Here is an 11,529-nt window from a genome sequence, read left to right as displayed (position 1 = left end):
TATTCGCAGAGAATAATTCCTCACCCGTGTTCTTTTATTTAAGAAAATATAAGAAGCGCAACTATTCCCAGCCATGATTTCGAGGAACCTTAGATGAATTCGGGAAAGTGAAGAGCAAGTGCTCGTGTACTGAGCCCTTTGGAATCTCTGATAAAGAGGACCGGTTTGTCTGTACTCTGCTTGTCCTAGCTCTTTGGCTGTTGCTGTCTATTGAATCACGAAAAAATATTGCAGATATCTTAGGACATTAGATGAGGACATGTGTACCTCTACGTAGAAAACAAAGGCTCGTTGTTAACCAATGTTCTAATACTTCTTACTCATTTTGAATGTAAATTCGTTTTTAATATTAATAATTGTAATGTTACAGTTTCAAGAGACACTAGAGTGATTAAGAAGTAGAATTTAAAGAACAGACGCAAAAGAGAGTTTTCCGTTCATATTTTTCTTAAATGAAATTCCTTCAGAAATTTACTGTGAAATTCTCATTCGAATGAGATGCTGTATTTTTCATGTCAGAAAATTTAACATCTGTACTAATTGTCATTTTTCGGTAAGGAAGCCAAAGTACGGATTATTGTCATAATGATGTATTTTTCACTGTAGATTGTTTATCAGTTAAGCCCAAATTTGCTAAAGGTATATAAATCTCTCAGTTCCAGGTGTACCGTGATAAAACTTAAAGAATTGAAATCAAGTCAGGATTTTTTCGTAAATGATTAGACATATTTGAAGATACTTTAAAGAGTCGTGAATCTGATTTATTATTATTATTATTATATTATTATTATTATTATTATTATTATTATTATTAAAATAACTAATTGCCGAACGATAAGTTTTTAAGTCTCGGCCTAAGACCAAAGATCATTTACTCAGACAGGAATGTAGATCCAGAATTTCTGTTTCATAAAGTAACCCACAGAATTTGATGACATTTGTGTAAAGGGAAGATTTATCTACTTCAAAGACTGGTTCGATTGGATAGCTGGAAAGCTAACGGAAAATAATACCAATTCACGAAAAGTAGAAGCCATAAATGTATTATTGGTTTAGTCAATCGATGGAGGCTTGGGCTCTTGTTGAACACCTAGAACAAAAACTGATTATATCGTATTGAAGTTCATTATATGAGGAAGATAAAAGGACCTGTATTTAATTTAAGTATTTAAGAGCATAATAAGAGGAAGACCAGCAGGATCTTTCACTGCTCTAAAATTACTGGAGAAGACCCCGGGATTACGAGCTTGTGCACACGACGAAACACTCCCCGTTCTCGACTATCACAAAATCTCATAAGATCTGATGGACAGGACGTGTAGTACGTATGGTGGAGGCAGGATCTCCTGGGTAGAGGACAGAACAACCCACCTGGTGACACGGTAGACGCAGTGGGTTGAAACAGAGGCAGATGGAAGGATAACCTTCTGGTTAGTGTAACGTTTGCTGGACTGGCTAGATACACTGACAGGATCAAAGCAGCACACAAAAAAAAAAAGCAAAAAATGTGCCGAAGTTTCTTCGGCGCAATCGAGTTTTCTGCACAGCGTCTACTACTGTATAAAACTCTCAGCCACTGCCCATGAAACTTTCAGCCGCGGCCCATGAAAATTTCAGCCACGGTCAATTGTGGCCTGTGTTGTTGGGACCGATAGCAGTGCCAGACACACGATCATAGCTAACTATAACGTTAACTAAAATGAAAAATTGATTATTGGAGGTCATTTTTTTTATATGGATTCACATAAGTTTTGTTCGTTTTCACTAGATTTTCTGGGACGGTTTGTTAATAGATCGTTATTAACGTGTTGACGTCTTTTTAAATCAAACTGTGGAGCTGATTATTTGCTCAAGCTACATTCCCTAGAATTTGGTGATAATCTGGTTGTTGGTTCTTTAATGTTTATGCATCCGGATCCAATCATTTTTGGTGAGGATTTAAAAGCAGCTTTGTTTAATTTAATTTTGGAGGCACTTACCAAGGATTAGTGTAATACGTCTTTGATAACTATGACTTTATATTCAGAGGATTGATATTTTTTGGATCTCTGGTCTTGGAAGGTTGTTTATAACCCGGGAATTCCGTGCAATGCATGAATGATAATCTGGCAGTCGCCAAAGGGCGACGACTATCATGTGGGATTTTATTTTGGACGGAGATCTTATCCAATTGCAACATCTTTTTTTTTTTTTTTTCTGCTGGAATCGTCAAAGTGACAAGTGCTTCCAAATACCAAAAAATAAATAAATAAATAAAATAAGATGGTAACTGGTCGTAATATATCTTCATATAATCCATTGTTTCCGCAGACTTTCATTTAATACACTATAATATTCAGTGTGCCTTCTTATATACATTTTGTATGTAGCGCCTTTTTTTCGTATATATTTTACGGTATTAAACCAGCCTGCCTGCCTCCCTTTCTCTCTCTTTCTCGCTTGCTCCTGCGCCTTTATCCTGGGGTCTCTTTCACCCATTCATTCAATGTTTACTTTTCATTTGAGTGGACAACCAGGCAGGTTGAACATATCGACCTTTTTTTTCGGGCTCCGCGAAGAGCTAAATATAACGTAGGCCGTGCAGCAGCTGCTGTTGGTGGTGGTGGTGCTGCTGCTGAGGCTATGCTCTGTTTACGTACGGCGAGTGCGTTGTAATGCTTTGCATACAAGACAGAGAATGATTTCTATAATGGAGAATACCGTCGGATACAAAGCTGGAGATGAATCGTAGCGGCCATTATCGGTTTATCGAGCTCCTCGGGGCGTTGCGTAATACGTGGATTGTTTTTCGTAGGAACGGATATCGCTTTTTGGCCGAGCGAGAGATATTGATAGAAACGGGCGTAATGGAAATATTTTTAAACATTTTGTCTGTTTAATGACATGGTTCACAGACTGAGTTCATTTTGTATGTACGTAATGGGAGTCTAGCGTGTAAATTACTTCAATCTTTTCTTAAATTGCTGATTATAAATTGAAGTTCCCTCCTCTAAAGATAAAGCCTAAAGAAGACTTGGCAACTCAAGCGATCGTTGTCTGCCAAGAGTGTTGTACCGTAATAGAGCTTTAGTGTAACTACGCCAGCTTTAATCTCGCAGATTAGCTCTTCAGTCTGCATTGCAACAGATAATTTTGATTCCCGATTTCATATCGTTTCCTATAATAAACAAACAAAAAAACCATGATTGGTTACAATTCCAGTATGGCAAAGTGGCCGAGCGCTGTTCTGATCTTTCGTCCTTGAGAAGATGGGGGAGCCTTGCGGGAGGGTTGGGAAAGGGGTGTCCCCGTCTTCTCCTCACTCGTGGCGTCCTTAACCTTCTATTACAACCTGCATTTTCCTTATCCTAATTGTATGGACAGAGGAAGTACCCTATCCAACCCCACTTACAAGGTATTAAATTTCATGATTTTTGTTTTCCCAGTCCCCGTGTTTGTCGATAAGTGCAACTTATTCCGGTATTTTGTAATCTGAACTCGATCGATTCACCCACTCTCAATTGACTATTCCGCCGTCGTAGTAAAATGATACTCAATGAATGCGAACATTTCTTACTTTTATGAATGCCAAGTACGTATCAGTTAGCACCCAGGGCGTTTAATCCTTGGATGTTTCTCATCGACCCTTTTACTAGACCTCTCTCTCTCTCTCTCTCTCTCTCTCTCTCTCTCTCTCTCTCTCTCTCTCTCTCTCTGTGTGTGTGTGTGTATCACGTGTTTTTCACTTTCTATTTATTTTTGGTAAAGAACCTTGTCACCAGGAAGTTGCCTTGCCCTTCTAGTTTGAAAGGCAAATTTGTCTTACAACTAGTTAGGACCAGTTTGGTTGCAATGAACTGTCAGTGGAATTTAGAATGTATGTAGATTCCATTCTGCGTTATTTGGTTTGTTGGAAGGGTTCAGATTCCTCGTCAAGTAGTAGGATGCTAGGTGTTGGACTTTCCTACCAAGCTACCTGCAATAAAAAAAAATATAAATCATGGCAATAAACCTTAAGAAAATTGTTGCCCAATTTCTTGGGATTCCAGTTTTGCGACAGTATTCAGTAGCCTTATGCATACTTATACTTGGTTCTGAAACGTCTGTAGAGAAAAATTGTTTTAAGTTATGGAGAAATTAAATTTTTCTCCGCCTCGAGAACTGGAGACGTCATAGTGTGTCTTCATCAACCAGGTTATTTCGGAGGCCTTTATATCGGTCCTTACTTGGTCCATCTTAATGGCCATATTTATTTGTTTTATTTATAGTTACGGTTCATAGTTTTTTTTGTGAAAAAAAAAACTTGTTCTTCAGTGTCACGGTTGTTTTGGAATAAATAATGTATTCTGACATCTTTTTAACTTTAGGGGTAACTTCTAGAATAATTTTGTATTTTTTTACTAAGAGAATGTTGATAAAAAAATGTGTAAAATAAACTTGACCTAAAATTAATGCTGCATATGCAACGTATGAATGACAATACATGCAGTAAATAAAAGCAAGCTATGAAATGAAAGCTTTCTCCAAATCAAAATAACTACAGAATTTTTTATTGCAAATGTTAAAGATACATTAACCGGTTGCCTTTTGTAGCCCAGGCTAGATAGAAACAATAAACTGGGACAAAATGTGGGTCTTAGCCTTGCACAAAGCAACTGAGCTGCCTGTTAAATAATGGGATAATATAGGATCCCAGGGAAGACGGAGGAAGGGAGAGCATTCGAAAGCTTGGCAGAAAAGAGGACAGAGGACTCTCTCTCTCTCTCTCTCTCTCTCTCTCTCTCTCTCTCTCTCTCTCTCTCTCAAGATTCTTCTCTCCCATAATATTATTATCAAGATGACTCTCTCTCTCTCTCTCTCTCTCTCTCTCTCTCTCTCTCTCTCTCTCTCTCTCAAGATTCTTCTCTATAATATTATTATCAAGATGATATATATATATCTATATCTATATAATTGTTGTTATCAAGACTGCCCCTTATGCCAGCTTTTCTTTCTCTGTCTTCTATTTGCTGCGCATTACTCCTTAATCCTTCCCTCCGACGTCCACACCTATGGGCTGCCAAAAATACCCTCCACCACCCATCATTCCTTCTCATCCTCCTCCCTACCTATGTAAAGTACTTCCTGCCATCTTATTTAGGACCTGCGAAAATACCCTTTTCAAGATTCATGTGTTTTATTTTGTTTGTAAACACACACACACACACACACACACACACACACACGTGTTTCCTCATATTAAAATTATCTCTCTTCGATCCCCTCTTTCTCTCGTACACGCGTTGCGTGGTGTAAATATTTATTTTGCTACTTGTATTTGCTGCAGCTGTCATCGTCAGTAGCTGTCTGGTTGAAAACTAGTTTTGGGAACTGAATTTTTACTGAATCATTGCAGGTGATCGAAAATGTTGAGATGCCACTTATAATTTTACTCGTTGGCTGAACACTGAACTGGAATTTTCACTTGCAAAGGAATTCGTTTACATCTAATCAAGTATATTAGTTTGTTTAGTATTAAATATATTACTGAAACAAGTGACACCACGCAAACTCTTTTCTATAAGAAACGTAAAGTACGGTAATGGTGTTTGTAGAAAATAAAACCAAATCGAAAGGGATAAAAAGGATAAGCTTCCAGTATACACACACACACACACACACACACACACACTCTCTCTCTCTCTCTCTCTCTCTCTCTCTCTCTCTCTCTCTCTCTCTCTCTCCTTCGGACAGCCAACGTTTTTTGGAAGCTTCAAAGCGCCTTGGCATTTCGTGAGGCAGGAGCGTAAACGGTTACGTACACTCAACCCTCGCCTTGTATCAGGGCTTATGACCGGCTCGATTGTGAAAACCTAACCGGAGTTATTGCCCTTCGAACAGATCCTTCCTTCTCTAAATTCCTGCTAACCACCGCAGGATATCATCTGCCAGCAAAGCAGTCAAGTCTGCAACAGTTTTGTCATTTGTTATTTTTCCCCATTTTGCTTCCAAACCAGTTAGTTAGTCTAGGCAACTTTTTTCCTTGCTTTGTCTATTGCGAATGAAAGGTCATGGCCGCTCTCCATCCAAGGTTTTGTGGAGAGTCCAGATTTCTTTTTTTTTTTTTTTTTACATTCGAATTTTTTTTAATCGTTTCCATAGCACGTTTAATGTTGTGCAGCAATAAAGGGAGGTGTATTATAATAGCAAATAGTATGGGCAAGATGGTATACCCCATTCCCTTCTTTTTTAATTTTTAATTTTTAGAAATTTTATTTTGCCTTCATAGTTTGTGCCATGGTCCCTCTTCTTCCGTTGCAAGGATGTTTTATTTTTTTTTTACAAAGCTTCCAAGAAGATTGGTTGCTCAATGGTAGAAAAAGTTGAAGCAGCCCTAAGAAGGAAAAAAAAATGTCAACAAACAGGTTTAAAATGCTCATATATGCTCTTGGATAAGGAACACAATTCAGATATATTCTGAGAATTGATTTGCCGTAATTTTCCAAAGACATTTCCAGTGACATTAATTTTACTCATTTTTTTTTTTTATTCATGTCTATCTTCTACCGAAAGCAATCAGTTTTTGCTTTCAAAATTGAAAACCAGCTTACGTCTCCTACAACCAATTTAATGTAAAACTGAAAAGTAGTCATGTACATTATCTTCATTACAATCAACTTGGGTGATGACGCTAAGACATTGCCCTTATTCGATCTTTATGATTCAGTTGGTAATCCCGAATACATTTAAAACTGGACAGTACATTTTTATTTACATGCAACATACAAATGCTTACGACATATGAATGTCATTTGGGAATACCGAGAACATGGCCCCGTGTTGATTTAGTTTTCTAGCAGAGCAAGAACTTGCTACATCATCTAGATCGTGTGATGATAAAGCAAACACTATTTCTTGTCTTTTAATGCCACAAATCTTGTATTCGCGAAGTGAACGAAATAAAAAAAAAAATCTGCTCGGAGGGCAGCCTAAAATAAAGGTCGGACGAGCTGACGCATTGTCATCAATCCCGAAACATTGTCCTTGCATTTATTTCGCCTTTTACATGTTGATGGCGGTGGTACAAGGGCAGGGCCACGAGCGTCAAGGAGGAGTTTCTGGAGGGGGGATGAGTAGGGGAGCACATAGAGCAAGGAGGTTGGTGGAGGGGAGCTGGGAGGGTAACGCGATGTTTGGGATGTGGGCAAAGGCATTGGGCAGAGAGAGACAGACCAACAGCGTCCAAGACCCAAGTCCGTCCAACAGTGTTCAGCTTATGATAGTGTGGTAACTGTGGTTCGCTCGTCGTCAGTATGCGCTTAAACTTAGACCGCGGACGGTCTGCTTAGGGTAATGGGGTGGGATGACGTGAACAATGTCGGAAATATTTCGTTGGGTTTGAGTTGATCGATAAAAGGAAACGACGAACGAACTTTAGCAGTGAGTACAGTGTGGTGTGATAGTGCTTTTAAGAAGTGCCAAGATATTTTAAAAGTGACTGGTAAGTGTGACGAAGATGAGTGGCGTTTGTAGTAGCTTGTTGAATCAGTAGCCTGCTTAGTGCTTATGCAGACTCACAGTGTTTTTTTTTTTATCATTCTCTGTGTCTTACGTGTAAGTGTTCTAGGCGAGCGGGTTCTGACCATTTTGATAGTGGTTCGTTAATGCCGATACTCTGATAATATAGCTTATATTGCTAGAAAACGTGTGTGAGCCAACATGCAACTACAATATAAACAAAATAACCTTGAGTGGAATAATAATTAGCAGAGGGAATATGATCGCAAAACCATTCTAGAGTATGTGTATAATAGTTCATTGTATAATCTCAGAATTTTTGGGATAAGAATAGTTCACAAACGTTGGCTTTCGTGTCCGTGTCTAATTAGTTTGTTTATTCCACCTCGCGTGGTTTATAGCAAAGAAGGGGGTCCCGCTGAGAGAAGAGTCAACTGTGCCAGAAAGGGAAAAGAGTTCATGCTTTTGTTTGTTTCATAGTCATTTGCAGTACCAAATACTAACTGCAAGAAAGCCTCTTAAGTTGCTAGTTGACGTTTTAGCAAATGCCTTTCATTGTTGCATGCGCTTCTTCGCTTTGTGGCTTTTGACTGTGTCTGTAGCAGTTGCAGTTTGAATCTTTCCCTTTCATGTTCATGGTAACAGGGCGAGAAGTTATTAGGCTTATCAGGGGAAGTCATTGTTGAAATATTCTTTTTAATGCAATTTTACGTTCTTGGTACAGTAATTAAAACAAAGTGGGCCACGGTAACGTGCTTTATTTCTTTATTAAATTGAGGGATCGGTAAGGGCGTGCTTTAGTTGGCCATTATCAGTGGTTTACAGATGACAGTTTGCTGGGTTGCTAAAATAATAAAAACTATTATAGTGTAGTTCCAACGTTAATATATACAGTATAGCCTAGGACATTCTCATTTTGGGAAGGATTAAGGGTACTGGTTTTCTTCGATACTTAGAGTTACAGAGAAGGGAAGAGGCAACTCTCACTCTCTCTCTCTCTCTCTCTCTCTCACACACACACCACGCGCTGAGTTGCTATCAGGACAGCTGGTATAGTTAGTTATGCCTTACTTTGTCTTCCAAAGAGACAGAATTTGTTTATTCCTCAGGAAATAGGGAAAAGACGGCTGCATTCACCACGATAAAGTCTTACTGTGTACCTTTCATTTTGGTTAATACGGTCCTTGACATTATAAAACACCTCCTTTTTTCGTAGTGGGGTGGGGGAGCATAAATGATTAACGAAACACTGTAAGACGGAAAAAGTAGACATTGTCGATTTTCGTCATGTACTGAAACCTTTCGACAACATTGTAACACCAAAAAATCAGTAGACGCTATCTTAATATTTTCGTACCAGTGCGCGCAGTATCCAATCATTTTAACTGATGCAGCAGCGGGTGTGGGTTTGAAACCTTGAATTACTTTACATTCAGTGATAGCTCCCAAGAATTCCCCGAAGCCCTTGCTGACTATAATTATTGCTTGACTAATAACTAGTGTTTCTTGCGTTTAGTATGAATATCTTGTCAACGTATGTGCATGTTTATTAATTTTTTTTTATTACACCGAACTCGACTGAACGCCGCATTTGACAGAAGGTCAATTTAGGCAGCTTGAAACGTGGATTGATTTCCAACAGGAAGTCAGTGTTTTCAATTTGAGTTTAATATCGTAAGCTGGTTTATCTCATCTCATAATATGTACGAAAGAAATAAGCTCGTGTTCTGTCTCCAAGGCAAAAGTATTTTTTCAGCCTATATCTTTTGTTAGACCTTCATAACTCAGCTTGTTCATCGGAACTCGTTAGCTTTGGATTCCCAGGACAGTGTTTATTTTTTCGCTTTTTTAATTTATTATGTTTTTTTCACTGAATTTTTTAGTCCCTAAGCTGCACAAATAGGTCTGTGGTGGGTTTCCCCGCTGAACCCGCATTAATAATCTTAACTGGTTTTCGTTTTTCTGTGCACCAATACAGCAGCTCCTTGCGTTACTCTTCGAAACAGCCTTCGGTGATTTGATAGACCAATGATGAGATTTATCAAACTAATCCGGTCAAGAAAGTTTAATTTTGATATTTGTTGATGTAACGCACAAATACTCAAATGTATTATATTAATGTTTATAGTTAGAGTACACATGCGTATTTTATGCATAATCTTTTAGATTAGTTTTGGTTTATCGATTCATTTTCATTTGTGTCTATATTAAATTATTTTCCTTGTATGATATTTAACTCTTTGTATTCACAAAGTATAGTACTAATTAAGTACATTTTTAATGATGTTCATTCACACCCAGTGTTTAAAATATTTAGATGGAAAACTCGCTGCACCTCAGTTTTCACCTTCATGTTATTTCACAAGATGTGTGACATTCCTCTCACACTTCCCCGCCGTACTGTATTGTGGTTATTAACGCTACCATTTTTTTTTCTTTTTGATGGTTAGTCCAATGTAATTTTGTAAAGTCTCCAAGTGGTACTTGAAGAATCCTGGGAGTATTTACACAACCACACTCTTAAGACAGCTGTTCTTGAGGTTGCATTATTTGTAAACTGATAACATAGGCTAACCGGGAATGCAACTGCCTATTTATTTTATTTTTTTTTATTACGGTTAAACAGTGAGCATCGTTTTCATTATGCTTTGTAATTAACAAGAACCCCCCAAACCGGTAATCAGCGCTCATATCCGTCAAGTATGCATCAGGAAATCATTAACATATACTGTATTCCGTTAAGTCAACGATTTGCAGATGGCGAGAGTGTCTCCCGGTACCAGTGATCTGGTGCTTGTGATGAGTTAAGATCCCCGTCACTGTGATAATTACCGACTTAGAAATAGCACGAAAATGAAGCGTCGGTGAGACGCTGGCTAACCTCCCTTCCTCCAAACGTAGCATATTTTGTTCAATCAGTTCCCTTTTGGTGGTTCTCACCTGCGCTTCGTTAATGGCTCTCTTGGAGAATTAAAAAAATAGCCCGGAAAAATATGAGAAAATTGGGGCGAAGAAGAATAGGGCAGATGGAGGATTGAACCGGTTACTTAGGCAAGTTACTAATATGTTATTTGAAATGTTTTATTGTATATGATGCGTGAACAATTTCTTATGAATCAACGTGTAAAGGCCACCAATTTGCCAACTAAGCTTCGAGAGAAGAGAGATAACTTAGCCAAGAAATTAACGCACGTGCCTAAGCAGAATTTTTAAAAACTGAAAAAGCCATGGATAGTTACATTCAGAACATTAGTGATTGGTGTACGCTACGTGAAAAGCAAAATTATATAGTCTTATAAGCTTCGGCAACCACAACACGACCAGAATGCTGTATCAAAGCTTTGCCAGTTTTCAAAACTATCAACAATTTCACTACGGATCTCCTGAACATTGTGATTGAAGTCAAATATACAGCCTCCAACACCTAATTTTTGGAGCCCATGTATAAGATCTGTTTGGTTAACACCAGTCACTTATGAATAGTCTGGTCTCTTTATTTATTGTCATGTTTCCTGGCTGATTTAAAAAGATTTTATTTTTCTCATTTGTTGTTGCTGGTGTCTAAACGGCCGACTTACTTCACACGTTCAACCTCGGCTTGTTGATGTAGATTTAATTTTTGCTTTTCATGTTTCTCAGAGAATAAAAATTTAAACTACAATAGTTAGATGGTTATACACGTCGCTGTACAGGATTGCACTGTATTATTTGTTGTTGTAGATTCTACTCTTCAAAATAATCAATTGCTGAAAAAGACTTTAACACAATTCTACGCCCTCAGTATCATGTGTTTAGCCCACCTCCTCACGCGCTACATTTCTTCATCGATTTCAAGGTGTGTCTAGAAATGAATTTACTTACTTTTTGCGAAGTTCGAATGTTTATGGGAGTTGCAAATTCGTCAGCATTAATGGCAGGTTTGTTTAGATGTTGCATTTTTAAGTAGAGAATTGAATATGGAATTTAGGCCAAAGGCCCAGCACTGGGACTTATGAGGTCATTCAGTGCTGAAGCGGAAATTGACAATAAAAGGTTTTAAAGGTGCAACCGGAG

The 11,529-nt window shown here is 38.2% G+C and overlaps 1 protein-coding gene across 15 annotated transcripts in view; it reads left to right on the top strand.

Annotated features, from left to right (window-relative positions):
* LOC136854163 (ATP-binding cassette sub-family G member 1-like) overlaps positions 1 to 11,529 on the top strand; it is a 203,474-nt gene that overhangs the window by 142,626 nt on the left and 49,319 nt on the right. For 3 of the 15 annotated variants that reach the window (XM_067130441.1, XM_067130432.1, XM_067130430.1), the window contains exon 1: positions 7,156 to 7,398. The exons of 4 other annotated variants lie outside the window; for them this stretch is intronic. The gene's annotated coding sequence lies outside the window, so the exon portion shown is untranslated. Of the gene's footprint in view, positions 1 to 7,062; positions 7,460 to 11,529 lie in introns of those variants that run through there. 8 more of the 15 variants (XM_067130431.1, XM_067130429.1, XM_067130440.1 and 5 more) reach the window with 7 other exon arrangements.

The sequence above is a fragment of the Macrobrachium rosenbergii genome, chromosome 28 (assembly GCF_040412425.1).
Source record: "Macrobrachium rosenbergii isolate ZJJX-2024 chromosome 28, ASM4041242v1, whole genome shotgun sequence".
Lineage (NCBI taxonomy): Eukaryota > Metazoa > Arthropoda > Malacostraca > Decapoda > Palaemonidae > Macrobrachium > Macrobrachium rosenbergii.
Note: the sequence above shows the minus strand (reverse complement) of the source record. Positions and strands in the feature narration are given on the sequence as shown.